This window comes from Montipora foliosa, chromosome 13, assembly GCF_036669935.1.
Source record: "Montipora foliosa isolate CH-2021 chromosome 13, ASM3666993v2, whole genome shotgun sequence".
NCBI classification, from domain to species: Eukaryota; Metazoa; Cnidaria; class Anthozoa; order Scleractinia; family Acroporidae; genus Montipora; species Montipora foliosa.
In genome coordinates, this window is record NC_090881.1 from 37,463,535 (window position 1) to 37,482,571 (window position 19,037).

At 39.2% G+C, this 19,037-nt stretch overlaps 1 protein-coding gene across 7 annotated transcripts in view; it reads right to left on the minus strand.

The window, feature by feature from the left end:
* The window catches only part of LOC137983699 (hemicentin-1-like), a 103,424-nt gene that overhangs the window by 9,206 nt on the left and 75,181 nt on the right, over window positions 1–19,037 (minus strand). The window contains exons 21-24 of one of the 7 annotated variants that reach the window (XR_011118996.1): window positions 14,366–14,416; window positions 12,497–12,770; window positions 10,716–10,837; window positions 9,048–9,154 (exon numbers count right to left, since the gene is read on the minus strand). The gene's annotated coding sequence lies outside the window, so the exon portion shown is untranslated. Of the gene's footprint in view, window positions 1–9,047; window positions 9,155–10,715; window positions 10,838–12,496; window positions 12,771–12,794; window positions 12,895–14,168; window positions 14,417–14,458 lie in introns of those variants that run through there. The other 6 variants (XR_011118995.1, XR_011118997.1, XM_068830864.1 and 3 more) reach the window with 6 other exon arrangements.

The window sequence follows — 19,037 nt, forward strand, 5'->3', positions numbered from 1 at the left end:
TTTTTTCTCCAGCTTTGTCGATCACCTTGTAGAGCCTTGCTGGGATGAGGGTGGGGAGACATGAGAATCATGATAATGAAATAAGAAACCATTCACCTGCATGTGTTTGGAAAATACTCATTTCACTTTTGCATGCATTGCACCAGCAAAAATCCAGCCTAAATTTTGCACTGTGTGTAAAGATACTAAGAGAGGATTGTAATCATACATCCAGCAAGACTAGAGGCATTCTGCTTCATACTCTAACATTTTATTATGCACAACTGATCCAGTTTCACTACCCAATGATAGACCCACAATGGCTCTATCTGGACCCACAATGACTCTATCTGATTCCTTTTCAACAACAACAACCACAACAACTACTATGGTATGTGTTACCACAAAACACAATATACAGTAACTCAAATATCTCTCAAATTTTATTGTTGTAAGTACCGTATATTCATTATTAAGACTATTACAAGTAGGAGCATTCTCAGAAGTTAATATCCAAACCCATGCTCAGCAAGAGAAAGACTAGAATAACATACAGCTGTATTAATGAAAGTAAGACAGTTTACTTGAATTAAAAAACCAAATTATATTTGCTTGTTCAAACATTGACTTAGAAGGTGTGGCAAGTAAATAATTATCGTCAATTTTCTAGACAATTTTGAAGAGCTGTTTGGAAACCATCTTGCATTAATCACTGACATGCTCACATCTGTCATGTTTAATTTGCAGTAATACTGTTGTCATCATGCAGGATCTCATGCAGGAAAAAATGAGAGATGAATAACAACCATGGCTTTTTTCATCATAAAACCAATAAAATATTCAACGCTGAAATCCTCATCACAATCTCTGAAAACAATCTGGAATGCTGCTTGCCATGCATGGTTTGACCAGATCAGCACACACACACCAGGAAGAGTTTTAGACTTAAGCACTGGAATAAGAATAAATGACATGTTTAAGAAACAACAGGAAACTGATCAAAGTAAAACAATAACATTATTATCACTTGGTCATTTTCATGCACAGATGTCACTTAAGATACTTGAAAAAACATGGAAATCTGTGCCCTATTTGTAAAGATCCCTTTATAAAAAACAACTTAACTGACTCCCTTAATAAGAGGTTTTGTCTAACAATGCAGATAAAAACAGTTGCTCACATCTTGAAAGTAATGACAGTCAAAATGACAGCCAGCCAGATATCAACACTTTCCACAAGATTTCTTCAGGTCAGATGACTGGGACAATGAAAACAACAGAAATCTTGAGATCAATTAAATTTAATCATACCACAACCTGGTGTGTCCTGCAAAGCAACACAGAGCTGGAAAAGAAAGAGCATCACCATCTACCATAGAAACCATTGCTCTTGTGTCAAAGGTTTATGGTCACCTCGCCACCAGGAAGACTCGCCACCAGTAAACTCGCCACCAAGGGTTATCTCGCCACCACCAAATCGCCACCAAGGCATCACCATCTCGTATTGCTTTGGTGACTCTAGTCAGAGCTATTATAGCACTCACCGGCATAGCAATAGTGTGGCATGGTTTCTATAGGTTAGCTTACAAGTATTTGTTAGGATTAGCTTCGGTAGTGTAGAGGTTAAGTACAATTCCTCGCAAATCATTGAACGAAGTTCGACATCGTCCCATCAACTTTAATAATTTTTTTTTTCTAGTCCTAGATTAAGTATTTTTTCCGCAATTTGACAGTGAAATTTTCTCGTCCAAATGGCATCGCTTGTTTACGAAAGGGAAAATTGCATCACCGAAGAGCGTTTGAATGTTGGAATCACTAAGGGGGAACGAAGCTCTTACAGTGCGGAGTTTCGAAAAGTTTTGAAAACCGGGAAATGCGCCAACTGATCGATCGAAATAAAAATTTCGCCTTGGAAAATATCATATTAGGCTTGGATTATGAAAACTATTAACGGATCAAGGCGAGTCTTCCCCTTATAAAAATCAACACAGCTTCCACTAAATGATGTCCTTGTGATGATTTATTACAAATTTCAAATAAGTAACAATATTTACAAACTACTTAAGCTGTAGCAGACGATGTTTGCGCCTCTGTATACGTGACAGTTTACCCTCAGATATGAACCGGATTTGTATTGTGACCAGCCTGGCCTCTTGGTGAAGAAGGTCAACCAGAAAGTAAAATGGAACTTGAGTTCTTCCGTTAGCGCGTCTGTTGATGCTGTGGTGCCACCCTTCTATATCGTTGTTTGTTCGGACAGGAACCATGAAGATAGACCAACAGGAAGGAGGCCACATGGTGCTGAAAACCCATGTATCTGCCACATACTGAATAAGTTGTTGGAGAAGAGGCGTCGTTGCCTGGACCTTGAGCCGTTGGAAGATAGGTACGATGTTCGCCTCTGGCAGGAAGGGAAGTGCCATTATTTTTCTGATGTACTTGTAAATGGCGTCATCCGATCGATACGGGTGTTCTAGTCCAAGTGCTTGGACCTATCGGTAAGAGAAGCAGGTAATTATATTAAAAAAGTATTCTTTTTGTTTTCCTTGGGTAAGTTTAGTTCACACTACACTGAACCAGGTGGGCCGTACCACGCTGGTCGGGGTCGTGAATTGTAACCTTTTTGCTACAGTTATAAAGCTTCAAAAAAGGGCTCAAGGCCACAGTGGAAAAACTTTTCCCCGGATAGTTCCCTCCTGAACAAGTTGGTAGGTTATTTCAGTGAACCCCGGCACTTTGTCGGCGTCTGATCTGACTCGAGTGTCCTCTAACGAGCTTTCTTGTGGTGGTGTCCAGGACGGGGGAGGATTTTCATCATCCGGATCAAACATACTCTCGTCTACGATGAAAAACACCAAAAATTTGCCCTGTAATAACAAAACAATACCGGAATTTCTTGAGGTAATTCCCTTGAAAATGACGTACCATCCAGATTTTTTACGGCAAAAGATGCAATTGTTATGATAATCAAAGACAATTACTCGTCGGTTTCTAGATTCCAGATGTTTTTTTTTCACCCCCTATTTTGTTTATCTGATTGACTTTCCATTATTGAGCTCCGTAAGGGTATATTTTGGTTAAAAGATACACTAAAACGCTATTCGCGCTATAATGAACTTTCGACGCCATTGCAGGTGAAGTTGAATATTCTACTGTGACAACTGGATAAAATCTACGCATTAAAAAGTACCCCCTTAAATTGACCAAAACATACGCACAGAATACTCTACACACCATGACACTACTTAGCTGGGGAGGGACAGGAAAAACTCTTCATGACACGGGAAAACAAATAAAAAAAGGAGAAATGAAACGCAGATTCCGACTGATTTTCACCTTCCTTTCCTGCGTGCCGCACAAGAACGTTAATGAGTTTGCATTGTTTTGATGGCGTTTTTGATTCAGTTATGTTAACATAAAAACTTTATAGCTTAAAGTGCCCCTAACCCTTCATCTTTTTTTTTTTGTAGATTTTGACACCTTTCAAGAACTTATTTTCGAAAAAAAAAATCAAAAATATTGAATCCGGGCTTTTTTTACGAGCGCTGAACGTGGAGGCGGTCTTGACTATTTTTTCACCTATCGTTCGCATTAGTCCCCCACTCGGCCAAAGTATCGAGCGTGTCGTAAGAAAAGGACATCGTGCAAGCTTGAGTTGTTCTTGAAAGATGTCAAAATCTACCCCCCAAAAAATAAGTTGAAGGGTTAGGGACACTTTAAGCAGCTAAAACAACTCAACAAGGATCGAACTTCACCGCGGATCATCGACGACTTTCATCATGATGATACAGACTTTAATTCGTCCGTCATTTTCGAATAAGTTAATTTCGTGGAGAGGAAAGATTACATGTCTTTCCTATTTCATTTTTTGTCCGTGAGTCAGTCCAGCGTGTAACTTACTTTACCTTTTAATTTTAGATACATCAAGTAGACAAACTCGGTAAAGTTTAACTTAAAAAATTAAGGAACAGCATGGTGGCGAGACAACTAGCCTTGGTGGCGACTTTGATTGCATATTGGTGGCGAGTTTGCTGGTGGCGAGTCTTCCTGGTGGCGAGATGACTAGTTACCGTGTCAAAACCCTCCGCGTTTTTAGAGGAATTGCCCTTAGGCGAAAAAAATGTTATCAGTTTAAAATTTACAACTTTTAGGTCTTCAACGATGTGACCGAAACACGAGCAAACATGGTTTGGCAAAGATAACTTCCATGGAAACGACATAAACAAATAAATATTTCATGCCTAAAATAAGCTTACCTCTTTTGACTTTCTCGTTGGAAACAACTCGGAACTACTGTTTTAGTTTTTCTGTCGAGTCCATGTTGAGCGCGAGAGCTTGATCATCAAAGGGACCAATAGAACGTTTCCTTCACCGCCGAATAAACTCAAAAACAATGGGAGACCAAAACAATATACCCCTCACGAAACAGAAGCATCCGACCGAAAATACTATGAACGCTAACAAATGCGAACTCAGCAAGGTACATATTTTGTTAGCTTGCTTTATACAAAACAAGAACATCATTCTAAAAGCTTATTCTACGCAAAAAGTAGGTTCTGGAGATAATTTTGAGTGGAAATCAAGGTTACAAGGGAGACGGCAAATACAAATTCACGATTTAATTCAGTTAACACACCAGAAGACGCTAACCTCATTTTGACAAAAAAATGCTTTACTATTGCCATAAAAAACTATCCAGTTAAGCTCGCATATCATAAAACATGATGAATTCATAAAGGCCACCTTTTCCAGCGAACAATTTTTTGAAACAAACAACATATTTGCTATTAGAGGCAAAAACCCCTTCTATTTCTGCGTGAAGAGAAGAAACTCAATTGTGTCAAATATGCGCAATATTGCAACAAACTAAATTTCAGGATCAAACCGTTTCCATGAAGAACCAAATACACGACAAGCTTTCTTTCAAATAATTCTTGGCTGTTATATTTCCAATTATTTTTTTTACCTGAAGACTGTGCAGAGTTGATCACAGATCCACGTAAGGTGTTCGATTCGTTCAATAGTTCTCTGTCTTTGTTGAACCCATAAGTTACCAGAGAATTTTCCATTTGGTTTCAGTGTTCTACATAACCGTCACACTTGGTTTTTGGAAATACAGCTCACTTTGATTTCGGCTCGACGGGCGATAGATTGTTGTCGAAGTCCATTACTCGTCGCTTTTGAGATTCCAGGTGTTGGTTTTTCACCGCCTGCCTGGTTTATCCAACTGACTTTCCATTATTGACAAAAATTTGGTTTTATCACACTGCGTCAAACAGCGGCCACTTATCAGATTGTCATGTCGACCTCCATGCCGTGTTTTAGTTAATGTTACATTTTTCGGATGAGCAGTGAGAGTATAGTGGACAGGACAAGCCTACAAAAAGCTTCTAGCCAGTAGTCAACATCCACGAAACAGAAATTACTCCATTCTGTTCTCAGTGCTCGTCTGTCAAAATATCTTTTAGTAAAAAGCGGCGTGGGTGACGAGTGCCAAACATATTGATGATCTCATCAATGTCAATCGCTCTGCCATAGCGGATGTTCATCATCGCCAGACCTGACTGTCTCTCTGTAGTCATTGTACTTCTTAAATGACCTTTCGCACTCCGCTGAAGTAACAGGTTATGTGCAAAGAATGCGAAGTGTGGCTGAGGCACTTTTTGGAAGACTCGATTTGTCAGCCACTTCTGACCATTTGCGACGCCAACGGACAAGCTCAACGTCAACGACATCCAGTGACACCAAATCATCTCGATAAAACTGAATTGCTGCATCAATTTTGGCGTCACTTGAGCTGACCAATACTTCAGGTACCAAACACATCAGTTTGGAGACATTCATCTGGATTTCACTGACGTACGTTTCCATATAGGCTATAAGGTGGTCCAACAGTGGAATGCACAGTGAACGTTGAAAGTACTAAACAGGTGTGGCAGCTGGAACATGATCTCGATGTCGCTGTCTGTTGGCAATTCTTGGAAGTGCGGGTTCAACATGGACGTCTTTGCCTAGTTCAACGCTTGCCTCGTACTAGCTTCGTTAAGCGAACCTCGAGCTGCTCTCTGATAGCTTTCAGATCTGATTTCACGGAGCCAACCTGGGTGTAAGCCTTATAAATGTCACTGTCGCGTTTCTGCAGTTGTATACTTAGCGGTTTGAGGACAGACAAACACTTCATTACTGTGATCACCGTTACTATGCACTGAAACTGAGTTATTACGGCTGCCAGAAAACCGTTCGCCTTTGTGTGCGATTCCTGGTCCCATTTCCAGGATCCGTATTCGTCAAGGTAAAACGCTCCATTTGCAATTACTTCTAATGTCTTGACAATTGCTCTGAAAAGGCTGTTAAACACCTCGAACGCCTCATGCCCTCCAACCAGCGAGTGCGACAAAGTGCTGCTAACAGCTCGTGCTTTTTTGGTGGGAACTTGAAAAAAGTATTATTTCCTTAAGTGTTCCTATCATGTTTCTTATCATTGGAATATCACAGGAATGTACAACAACAACATTCAGGCAGTGTGCATTGCAGTGCGTATAGACTGCTTTGGGGCTCTTTTGTCTGATAAATGCTTGCGTACCTCTTGCAGCCGAGGACATACTAAATGCTCCATTATATCGTTGTCCTCTGCAATTTTTCACATCTAATGACCAGGTTTGGAGCGCTCGAGGATAGATGTTGCTACAGATTCACCTGTCGTCCGTGCCAAACGTACAAATCCAAGAAATTCTTCGTGTATGCTACAAGCTTCATCGACAAATCGAATTGATATGCAAAGCTGTTCAGCATTCGAAACGTCAGTTGTTTCATTGGCGAGAATCGTGAAGAAATTAAAGGTGCACGCTCTGGAATTTCACTAATAATTTGGTTCCTCAAATACTCCTGGTTTTTTAAGTTACTTAAGAGGATAACCCAAAACTAATTACTAACTGAGAAATACTTTTTGTTAATGAAAGAGATGTGTGATCGTCGTACTTCTCCGGACAATTTAAACAATAATATTGTTCAGATACCTTCAACGGGATTGGAACCCACGACCTCTGCTAAGCCGGTGCAATGCTATACTAAGCGCTGCACCACCATCTGAATCTGAGACTACCAGAATGTTTAAGGTGTCTATAAGAGATAATTGTTTAAATTGTTCAAAAAAAGTGTGAGAATCACTTCTCCCTTTTGTCTAAAAACCCACACTTCAGATATACACATCTTATTCAAATATTTTCTTTATTCAGTGCAAGTCCGGCAAAAGACGAGAAAGCTGAAAACTTTTTTTTTTCTGGAGACCTTTTTTTTTTTGCTTGATCCACCATACTTTGAGATCACTTACAAAATTGTGAAAAAAACAAGAATCCCTCCGTTCTTCATTGTTTATTGAATGTCTTTCTTATTGAAAACAACGACAAGGATGTGGCATACACTCAAGTCAGAAGAGGGAGATATATTGCATCACACATTGTGGCTTACCAGTTCTCAGTCTTCAATCTACACATCACTTTCTTCAATAATCACGGTTATTCAAAAATGACTCTTGCCCTGACATCATTTAAGAACGTACTGTCCAAAAAAGAACAGAACTAAGGGACACCTTTTACTGTGCTTCACGCCAAACACAGATCCAAAAATTCCATTACATCTCAAGGAGTTTTCTAATGCTTTACCAACTGAGCTATGAAGCCACTCAGTTGCGAGCAGGTCATGGGCTCATGTGTTTCCGTGAAAGGACTCGATGAACGAAATAAATTAAATATTTGAATTGCGCGTTATAGATGAAATGGAGAAGTGATCTTTGCACGTACTGAATCTGAACACTTAATTTAATTAAGCCTTACTTTTTCCCCCCAAACCAAATTAGATTACATAATCAACACTGTATGACCTTATGACTAGATGCATGAGAGCTGCCCGCAACTTTTGAAAACTATAACGGATCAACAAATCTGTTAAAAGATCGAGTTGTTATTGAGAGGTCAATAATCATAATTTTTTTCGGACTCCTTCTTAAATTGAGGTTCCTTCATAGAGCAATGCATTCTGGTCGCTTTGTAGTGCATTTATGCTGACAGCATATTGCATTATAGTAAAACGCTTTGCTAACTCCACACCAATTACTAACAAGTTTCTTGACTAAGGCTGTTCTTAAAAGTTCTACAATAATTGAGAAATAATCAATCAAGCTCACCTTCCTTGGCTAGAAACATTAGTACATGTACTTGAGAATTCTTCATTAAAGAAACAAAAGAAGGCGAATAAAATGCACACGATTAAAACCTTGGTATTACAGCTTAAGGTCACGTTGCCAAACCCTTGAATTAATTAGTATAGGAATTTGTATGGGCGCGAGTGCATTTCGTAATTTAGGGGCACGAGTCATGTTTTGACTTACTTCTCAAAATTGCACGAGCAACTAAATTATTCCACCGCTATTTTTGACTAATCAGAAACGCGATATTCTTTTCAGTATACAGTATATTAAAGTAAAATATCAGATACAGAAAGGAGATGACAATAGCTCTTTTGGTTCAATCAGAAAATTACTATGCTGTATAGTGCATAATGTGAGACTACGATCCGTAGTGACGAGTGACTGGACAGGCACAACAACAACCAATTTTTGACTAGCACTCTGGTGTATTTTCAGTTTTTCTTTTCCAGGCAACAACATTATACCATTAACACCTGTGAATGTAAACACCTCTCCAAGTTATGTAGTAAATAACCAGTGGAATAAAGCACACGACATGACTTAAGCAACTTTCCCCTTTTATGAAAAAGGCCTGTGATAATTAAAGGTCAAAGGCTGAAATGAGCCTTACACCTCATATAATTTCATGCCAAAGGGAAAAGAGCTTTGGTGGATAGAATTTCAAGCTTTAAAATCCCGACTTATTGATTGATACTATAATTATGATAGGTTCCAACGACAAGAACTTTTAGCTACAATTTGCATTCATAAACTTTACAGTCTAAAGAGATTAGTTACTATTCATTACAAGCTTTCAAGCGGTGGGGGAGGGGATTGAAACTCAGATAACATCAGGGTTACCACGAGTCAGTTGTAATACTGACCTTTTGCTTCCTTTGAGCAGCACTTCTTCTTTCGCACACACAAAATGATAACTGCAACAATGACCACGAAGGAAACTGCTCCCAAGACAGCACCAACAATATTCCACCTTAAAACAAATAAGTTGGTACATGTGCATAACATTCCCACCTCAGAAATAAGGGTATCTGTTATATAATGACTGGAAAACTGGCATAATGGCTTTCGCTGCTCCTTTTCCACAAAATTCAAGTGCCAAATACAAATAAATAAAATAAATATTAAACAATGGTCTTTATTAAAAGATTCAAACAAACGTGAAACTTAAATGTATTAAAAATATAAGAATCAAATAATTAACAGTATTCTTTCAGCAGCAACATTATATTAATGTGACGCATGGAATAAGCAACGATTTACAAATGCATGTTGATTGTAGCACTCTGTATGGAATCTTGGTAGTAAATAGTTATGTTCTCTTTCATGAAGTAGGCGTGTCCTTTTAGGCAGTCGAAGGTCATGTATGACGTGTCCATCAACACAAACTTTTTCAAACAGCAATTTGTCTCTCTTTCTAATGCTGTTCGATATCGACATTAAATGAGATGTAAATCCAAACTTAAAAGTTGTCTTTAAAGAGTTGTCAATTTTGTCCAAGTGCTTGCGTGTATAGGCCGCCCCTCAAACTTTGATTCCATAGAGAAATACAGACATGATAAGGGGAATAAGTGACACCTTCCCTGCCCCCTTCTTTCTACAGTTCAATTAAAAATTACTGTATATACAGCATCTTTCATGCAGTACATACTGTCTCCATGTGGAGAGGTGGGGGCCTTGGGTTAGTTAAGTCTGGACCACCCCTGGGGTAGGCTCGATTTCCGCCGCTCACTCGAGTTTGGGTATCCTCCCCGAGAAGAGACGGCTGGACGCGTGAGCGATAGATTGTGTCTGTGACGTAAATTCAAAATATAATTTATGCGAAGTCAATAGTTGCGGGGAAATAGCATTACACATCCCAAAAACACTGATTTTAAGAAAACATAAATTACATAACAATGCTTAAAACGTCTGTGCGAAGTTTCCAGATGATACGAGCTTGAGTTTGTGGTTAAATGATCAGAATGATCAATCAATGTGAGTTTGAATTCAACCGGCGAATCATCAAAAAAATCTTCGGCGGCTTCAGCTCTCGGGTCGACCTCATCGGCCCCCTCGTTTTGCCACCAATAAACTCAGCATTACTTTCAATTGATCTTGAGGAATTTTACTTGCTCTTACATTAGCGAAGTATGAGGAGAAAATTGCAATAGAAATGGATTTGAAAGCCGTATTTTGACCTTGGCGCCAACTGGAAAATCAGTGAAGTTTGCGAACTCAGGCCGTAGAAAACGACACAGTTTCCATTCTCCAGCTTCTCGAACACTTTTCGTTGTCGCAATCTTAGATGTTTCCTACCTTAAATGCACTGTAAACCTCGAACAGGCCGGGTCAAAGAATACCTTCGCAGCCAAAACATATAATTTATGCCAGACGGATTTGTGCAGGCGAGTTTCTGATTGGCGGAGATTAACAATGGCTCACCTCACGCGTTCAGCCGAGATTTCGGGAGTGAGCGCTGGCTCATTTCCCGAAACAGCGGCTGGTAATCGAGCCTACCCCTGGGGGTCCTGGGCTAGTTAAGTCTGTACCACCTCAGGAGGTCTTGGGTCAGTTAAGTCTGTACCACTCCAGGGGGTCTTGGGTTAGCTGAATCTGGACTTCCTTACGGGCTGGTGTAGTCGTTAAAACAAATGCAACGTGCTGTACAAAGAAGCTGCAAAAGCATGATCACACATTTAAGTTATCATCAAGCCTGGTTCCTTTAGGCATACTAGCAATATCTTACTCGTAACATTTTCAGCATATTCACGTTTTAGCTGCAACGCATTGCGTCACTGATTTGCCATCTCACGAAAATGCGCTTTGAATCAGCAAACGAGATTAAACGAGTCACATTGAAGCCCCAACGTAGAACCCATCATTTGGTTACTCCACTGCTCGTTATAAATTCCGATTTTCATCGAATTCTGTAAGACGTGAGGCTCTCGCCTTCGGAAATCTTTTTCGCGGTTGTATTCATTTGTTATTGTTGCAGTTGTTTTGTCACAGAGGGAGGTCAAGTGTATTGCTCAGGGGGTATAGTTTATTGCTTTTTATGAAATCAGCGCCTCGTAATTCTATTGTCCATTTGCTGCACAGAAAACTAAATTCTACCCAGATTATAACTCGGATACCTTTCAGCTACTCCGAGTAATTAACGATAATCGTTAATTCAAAGTAGAGAATGCGTTGCAATACAGGGGTTGAAAGAATTAGCTCAGAAGTAAAAAAAAAAAAGGCCAAACCTATTCTACAGCAAATACAAAAGAGCCTAGATGTGAGAAACGATAAAAGGATAAGGCTACACGACACTTTCAAAAATACCATAATACTCTTTGTTTTGTTTGCCCTCCAAAATTTTGCATATTCTATTGGGACTTACAATGGTCCCTGGAGAAAATAAAGACAATACTTATGCCGAATTTTGCAGAGCAAACAAAGAGTATTATGGTTGGGTATTTTTGAAAGTGGCCTATGCTAGACCTGGTCCAATAGAGCGTTTCCACATGGCTTAATGGCTCCATGGTGGTGTTCCAAAACAAAGAAATGGCGGCCATGATAGCGTACCAAACTAATCCTCCGGGAATAGACCTTATCCACGATGGCCGCCATGTTGGATTTGCTATTATCATGCAAATTAGCGACACACTTCTGAGGGGGCAAACAACAAAAGTTTGTGAGGTTATAAGGAACATCTTAGCTACACAGATGATTTGTTTCACGTTCATTGAATGTTTATCACCTAAGCAGTAAAATACAATCATTACACATGTTACTTCGACGTTTTTTAAATGAAAAATGAGCAGATAACGAAGTAGAAAGTCAAAATGTCAAAGGCAATCAAAAGATATAAAATTATTATAAAAGATACTTAGCTCTAAATACTAAAATGGACTTTTTGCAATGTTATTTCAATATTTCGACGACCCGATTTTGAGCAATTTGCTTTTATTTCAATGTTTGCCCCCCAGCATAACACATGGCTAATTTGCATGACAATTTGAAAACCAACATGGCGGCCATCGTGAATAAGGCTATTCAACTCTATTTTTATGCAAATACTTTCTTTTGTTTCAATAATCCCATATGGCTGCTGGTCACGTGAGTGAAAATGCTCTATAATGTGAACAGCTGTGTAACTTGGTTCTCTATTTTCTGAAAAAGGTTTTTGCCTCTGTGTATTCTGGTTTTCCTCGTTTTATAAAACCAAGTTTGATTTGAGTTAAATTGCCTTGATTTCTGTGTACAATGTTCTCAATCAGTGCCAAAGAACTAGAAGGTTCGCCACTTAAATCTGGTTTATTATTAGATTAATTAGTACTGGACGGCATACCTTCTTTGGTTCTGCGACGCTGTCATAAAGATTCTTGTCGTTTGTCTTCTTTTTCTTGTTCTTGGATCTGGCGACGTCAGTATTTACAAGAGGCATTTCGTCTGGCTGTTTCTTTTTCTTCTTTCACTTGTTCACAACTGTGTACGCGGGAATGACTCCTGCTTCTTGCGCCGGCTGCTTTTATGCAGCAGAAGAAACATCAGTGTTATTGGTGGAAGGTGGTCCCAATTTTGCATCGGCTCCTTTAACTCGAGAGCTGGAGCTATCCTCTTGTCTGAAATAAAATGGCTTTGATACAGTGCAGCTGTCCATACATTTTATGCCTTGAAGAACCGGTTTGATCTGGCTGCACAAGCCACGCCCAGTCAAGATGTCGAAGTACGACGCAACACCTTCAACTGGAATTGTTGAATTGTAGGAAAAAAATTAAAAAAAAAAAGAAAGAAAGAAACAAGGCAGTGTGCATGAAGTTAATTTGAAAAGCTTAGCGGCAGGTGAATACAAGCCATACTGTATACAAAAAAGACAACATCAGTAACTAGGTTTTTGCTTGTGCCATGAAAACCATGGCCGAGGTATGAGTCAATGTTTGAACCAGAGATGTATTGGCTGTTGAAATACCAGAAACCCATAAGGGTTGAAACGTGTAACGCGCGTTCACAGCTTCCGAATATTCAGTGCGAACTTACTGGTTGAATGTTTCAGTGCTGAGTACCATATTTGGAAACCCCTCGCTCTTGTTGTTCCAAATATGGTACTTAGCAAATTGAATATTCAGAATGAAGGAGTAGTTTCTAAAGAAACTGTGGTGCTGCGTCGGTGGGGAAGTAGTATACAAAAGTTTAAACTTCAACAATTAATAGGTCCGCAAATTACCGACGACACTACATTGCATAGCCATAATACCGTAATTACAATTCCAGAAAATCTTCCGCTTACTGACTCAGAGAAATCTGTTCTCAGTAAGGGCCTAAATTTTGTCCCTATTACCAAACGCACCAACGAATTTTCTATTAAGCAAGATGTTGAAAAATTCCTTCGCCGCGTTCAGTTAAAATCCTTTTTTCACGACAAAGAGGATGATTCGGACACTTCTAATAAAGATATTTTTGAAACACTTCTAGTTCGCAAATCCAAATGGACTCCCCCAGAGGGACAATTTGCCTCTTTAGATTTTTTCACCAAAAAATGCCGCACGACATTCACAAACTTAAATTCAATCGTAACACTAAATTTTCCAACCTTTCCTCGGAAGAGTGGGCGGCGCTTAAAAATCTTAGTAAACGCAACGATATAGTTGTCAAATCGGCCGACAAAGGCGGCGCGGTAGTTGTTTGGCGGTCCGACCTTTACCAAAAAGAAGCTTTGCGGCAACTTTCGGATACCTCGTTTTATGCCAAAATCCCTAAAGATCTCACTTCCAAAAATCAAAACTTGTCAAAGACACCATTCAAAATCTTATAGTTAATCAAGAATTACCGGACACTGCCACTCATTTAACTAATATATTCCTATTTTTCACGTTGCCATGTTACCACCAATAGCGTGGCTCCTACTCTACTATAAAAACTACACGTAACCCATAATCCCTCGATTCGCTCTGACGAAGGGCTAACGCTCGAAACGTCAGCTTTTAGAATCTCTGTACGGTGGCCAATTTACATTATCAACTCCGTTGATAAACCAAATTTTTGAATATTCAGAAGCTTGTTTCCCAGCACACAAGGGGCCGTTACACGTTTCAACTCTTATGGGTTTCTGGAAATACTTACTAATTGTTTGATGGTTGACAAATTTAAATACAAAGAAAAAAAAATGATGTTGAAATGAAATTTTGAAAACCGAAAACATCGCTATATGTAAACAAACCAATTCTCCAAAGCCAGTGAACAACGTCCAATACTCCCCAAGACTGTTAGGCTAAATTCACAAATGAAGGAAAAGGACACAGTGAAGTACGATTAATCAGCGTTTATTAAGCTCCAATAATATTGGTTACAATGTTAGACTAATCAAAAGCAGCAGTTACCAAATAGCATTAAAACAATAAGAAATGTGGCAGACCTTGAAAATGGAGAAACCAGGACTTTTTTCCATCTTTTCAACCTAGTGCACTATGAGAAAAGGGCAGTTGAGGAAAGCAAATTCTTAAATATTTTCAACATAATCCTTGCAATTCGTCGCAAACCCCCCATGTTGCAAGGTCTTTTACTGATACAAAACGTTTCGTAAAACTCGGGACTTCTTCAACACCCTTCAGCTTTCTGGTACTTATTCCTTCGGGGTTCTTAAACGTTTTTGCATTATTATAGACCCTATGCAAAAATGGCTGCCTTAAAATTATTCTTTTGTTCATATTCAAAATAGCCCAACTAACCTCGTTCGGGATAACAAATTCTTTAGAATTTTTGTCTCAAAGACAAGGTTAGTTGGGCTATTTTGAATATGAACAAAAGAATTATTTAAAGGCAGCCATTTTTGCATAGGGTCTATTTTTGGGGCAGAAAAAATCTCTCTGTACCTTGGACCTATGTTCTTTCCAATTTCTACACGTTAAAGATAATCAGCGTTTCAGAATAAGCAGATTAGGTATCAAAGGTGGCTTTATGACACAAGACATTTTCCTGACTTTTTAAAATGGGAACTGGGACCCAAAACGTTTTCAGGTCCGAAAGGCAACTTATAATCCACTTATTCTGGAAAGCTGGTCTTTTAAACTGTTTTCAAGACCAGAAAAAAAAGCAAACCATTTCATGCCTTTCAACTTTCCGCTTCTGAAGATACACAGGGATTTCTGTCACCCAAAATAAGCCCGAAAGGTTTCGGAACTTTCAGAAAAGGGTCCTGGTATTTTATCCTAGATTACTCGAACGTTTCAGTCGAAGCTCCATTACGAAGGTTACTGCCACATAGTTCACCCTGTTAAGCCTTAATCTTCGAATCAGCTTGTTATCAGCATGGTTACGTAATTAAGATACTGGGTTAAAATATGAAAATCAAGATTACATGGTTACGTTAACTTTGTTGACCTTCATTACAAGAGAGTAAATATTAGCAGACAAGATTAAAACAGCGATAAATATTTGTCTTACTACAAATACAAACATTGTCCGAAAGGCTCTTAAATCTGGGACACTGAAAAACGCAGACTGCAGACTGTGCAGACCGTCTGTAAAATGAAAATTCGGTTAGCCAGAATTAGGTCTAAATAACATTCGGTTAGCCTAATTAGGCCTAAATAACATTCAGGTTAGCCTGTTTACGGTTAGCTCTCAATAATAGTGAGGGTAACGCTATATTTTACCCCTGGTCTGCACGGTCTGCACAGTCTGCAGTCTGCGTTTTGGGGTGACCGCTTAAATCTCGAGGCGTTGTCTTTATTTCCTCAGTCACCGTTGAGCAAGAGAGCCACTCTTTTTCATAAAGGGGCAACTGACTGCCCATGCATTGGAAGGCACATGCATCAGTCAAAAGCGAATTGTTTCTTTTTGGGGAGATAGACTATTCATCGAGTTACGAGTTGAGTTGAGTTTGAGTTAAGATTGAGCTAAAATTAAGTAACAGTGAATTACGGTTTTTGGCATTTTTTGGCACTTAAAAGTAATAAATATTAAGTAGAAGTCACTGGGAAGACCATAAACACCATTTTCGTGATGTACACAGATTTGCCAAATGGTTTTAAACTGATCAAAACAACTTCTTGAAATTTCACGCACGGCAGTATTCTTGTATACCAGTTTACCAGTTTCGACACTTGGACTCCTTCGATTTGACCACTGTCTGCTTTCCTGTTATGTGCTCTAAACGATCAGTAGTCCTTTCAGAGGATTATGCCAAGCCGACCACATGGCATGGCTGATGGAAAGCCCAGACCACAACACCGTACTCTTTTCGACTAGAGTGTGCGATCTTTAACATCCCACAGAGGTTATGAACATTGAAGGTTGTGAGATGGGACCTGCAGTTTATAGTCCTTATTTGACAAGACTTGAAAGTCTAACCATTTGCGGATGTAATTTCAAACGCAGCAATTCTCCTCAGCTATAAGATCTTGAATCTTGTGGGTCCGGCAGGATTCGAACTCACCACCTCCTGCGTAATCAACTGAGCCACCGGAGTGCGGCTGTTCCTTCTTGACGCAGCAAAGACTCCTTATAGGGCTTGATGGGATTTACTGTTAAGCCAGTTTATAGCCCCAGTGGCTAAACGATGAAATGTACCGTTTGTCGTCCAGCAGTGTGGTTTTCATGATCGGTTATCACACCAAACGTTATTGGAACAAGTGAGGCGCATGAAAATCTGGAATCTGGAACGCGTTTTTGCCATTACTCACCCTAACCTACAAAGTGACTTTGTCACTTATCATTTAAGTACTTGCAAAAACAAAAGAAACCGTGCACCACCAAAAACTAAATTAACAAGTAAATAAATAAATAAATAATGAGAAATAACGGTAAACTGCTTTATGCAACATGATTTAAAGTGGTACAAGTCTTACGATGGTAAAAGTGTAGTCAGAAACTCTTCATGAAAAGAAATGTCAATCGTGATTTGTGCAGATCATAGACATACCAGCTTGCAGTTTCAATACTCTGATTTCAAAACTTGTTTGTAGACCTTTTTTTTTGACCGGTTGAGTAGGGATCCAGACAGACTATTTTAAATTAACAATTAAAGATCGTCACTTCTAACGCTTCCCAACGACTCTGGGGTTAACTATCAACATTCCATTGCGTGAGAACCAGAACCCAGACTGCGCAAAGATCCCAAGTCTTACCATGTAGAAACAGAAAACAGAAGGTGAGCGAAACAAACTTCATTTCATAGTCTTTTCACTGATTAGTAAAAACTCATATTCTAAAAAGCGGCCAGTATAGATTCCGAAAAACATCGAATGAATCACACGCGTGACTTTTCTAGTCACAAAGTAACTCGCGTGACACTCTCCCATAACCAAACACCGTGACACAATCTGGGCGGCGGGTCTAAAACACTGGTCACAAACTCATTGCAGGTCATTATTTTACCTTTTGGAAAGTATCCCAATACCCTAATTGATTTTGGAAACCCTAGGCCTAAACTTGGTCTTCAGGCCTAAGGTTGGCCAAATTGAGGGTTTTAGGTTACTTTCGAAAAGGTAAAACAATGACCTGCAAGTACGAGTGACCCGTCAAACTGAAAGTGACCTGCGTTTTAGACCCCATCCAATCTTGGTCATAGATTTCTGGGGCACTTGATGCCACATATCAGTTCATCCCTTCCCCTCTTTTCGAAGTTGTAGAAAAAAAAAAAACACCATTGACTTTTTCCATGAATGCCTAAAGTTATAGCGCCATCAACATTGAAAGGGGGGAAGGGGTTGTATTATGGGTTGGTGTCACCACCTTTTTGTCTGGGACTGTAGCTAGCTATAGGCAGCGGACCAAAGTAGGGATTAGCATGCATTTAATTTCATAACTTACAATTAAAGTTACCACTTAATAGCACTTTAAAGAAAAATAATTATACAGTAAACACCCGCATATAAAAACACTTTTTCAGGTTTAAGGCTGATCGTGTTCTTACTTGACGGGTGCTTAGTGAGAAATCAGCCTGAAAGTGTTCTTAAAATGTTCTTAAAATTGGTTTCAGAATTACTTCAAATTATATATTAATAGAGGTTTAATTAACATACAATGCTGATTTGTAACAGATTTTATAGTTTGTAATGGTCCTGAACACCATAGTACTTTGATATAAGTTACTGTATTGTATTGTTTCCTTATCCTAATACCGTTTCCCTTTGTATTAAGAACATGTTTCAGGGGCACCCAACAAGAATATAGTTCAAAACCACTTAAACATAGCATTGATAAACGTTTTTTGGTATTAAAACGGTAGATATAGGCATATTTTTATCCTCTAAAAATTTTTCATCTGTTGAGATTTCCTAGCTGAAAGTCTCGTGATCCGAAAATTCTAGGTATCAAAACTTACCTTTTCGAAAATTTCAGCCAGAAAAAAACCTCCCGAAAATTCTAGGTGACCTTTTTAGGGTAAAAATCCGTTAAAAATAAGCAATCATACCAGTTTTGTTCTTAATCCCACTTGTTCTTATATGCGGGTGTTTACTGTAATCCCATCCAGGCCAGGCAAAACAATGAAGCATTCAGTTTGAACACCTTGTCTCTCTCAACTTTGCAGTGAAATGGTTTTCCGACATATGCGACAAGGTCAAACATTGTCACACGTTTTATGCGTTACAAAGAAATACTCGACTCGCTTAACTGACAACATTATAAACTTCGGTGAGTAGCAAACGAGAGCAAACGTGACAATAGTGTTGATGCATTAATTTCTAGAATTTCAGCAGTTATGAGCAAAATGCGTAATGCGGGCTCATTTCTTGAGATGTTTTCCTCTTTCGTTTACGGCGTTCTTGTGACGGTCGACCATGATGCCAGACGAGAAATATGGTTCACCGTTTAGCCGCCAGGCCGGCTTTAACTGCCTTAACAATAAAGCCCATGTATCCCTCTAAGAAGACATCGTTTTGATGTCG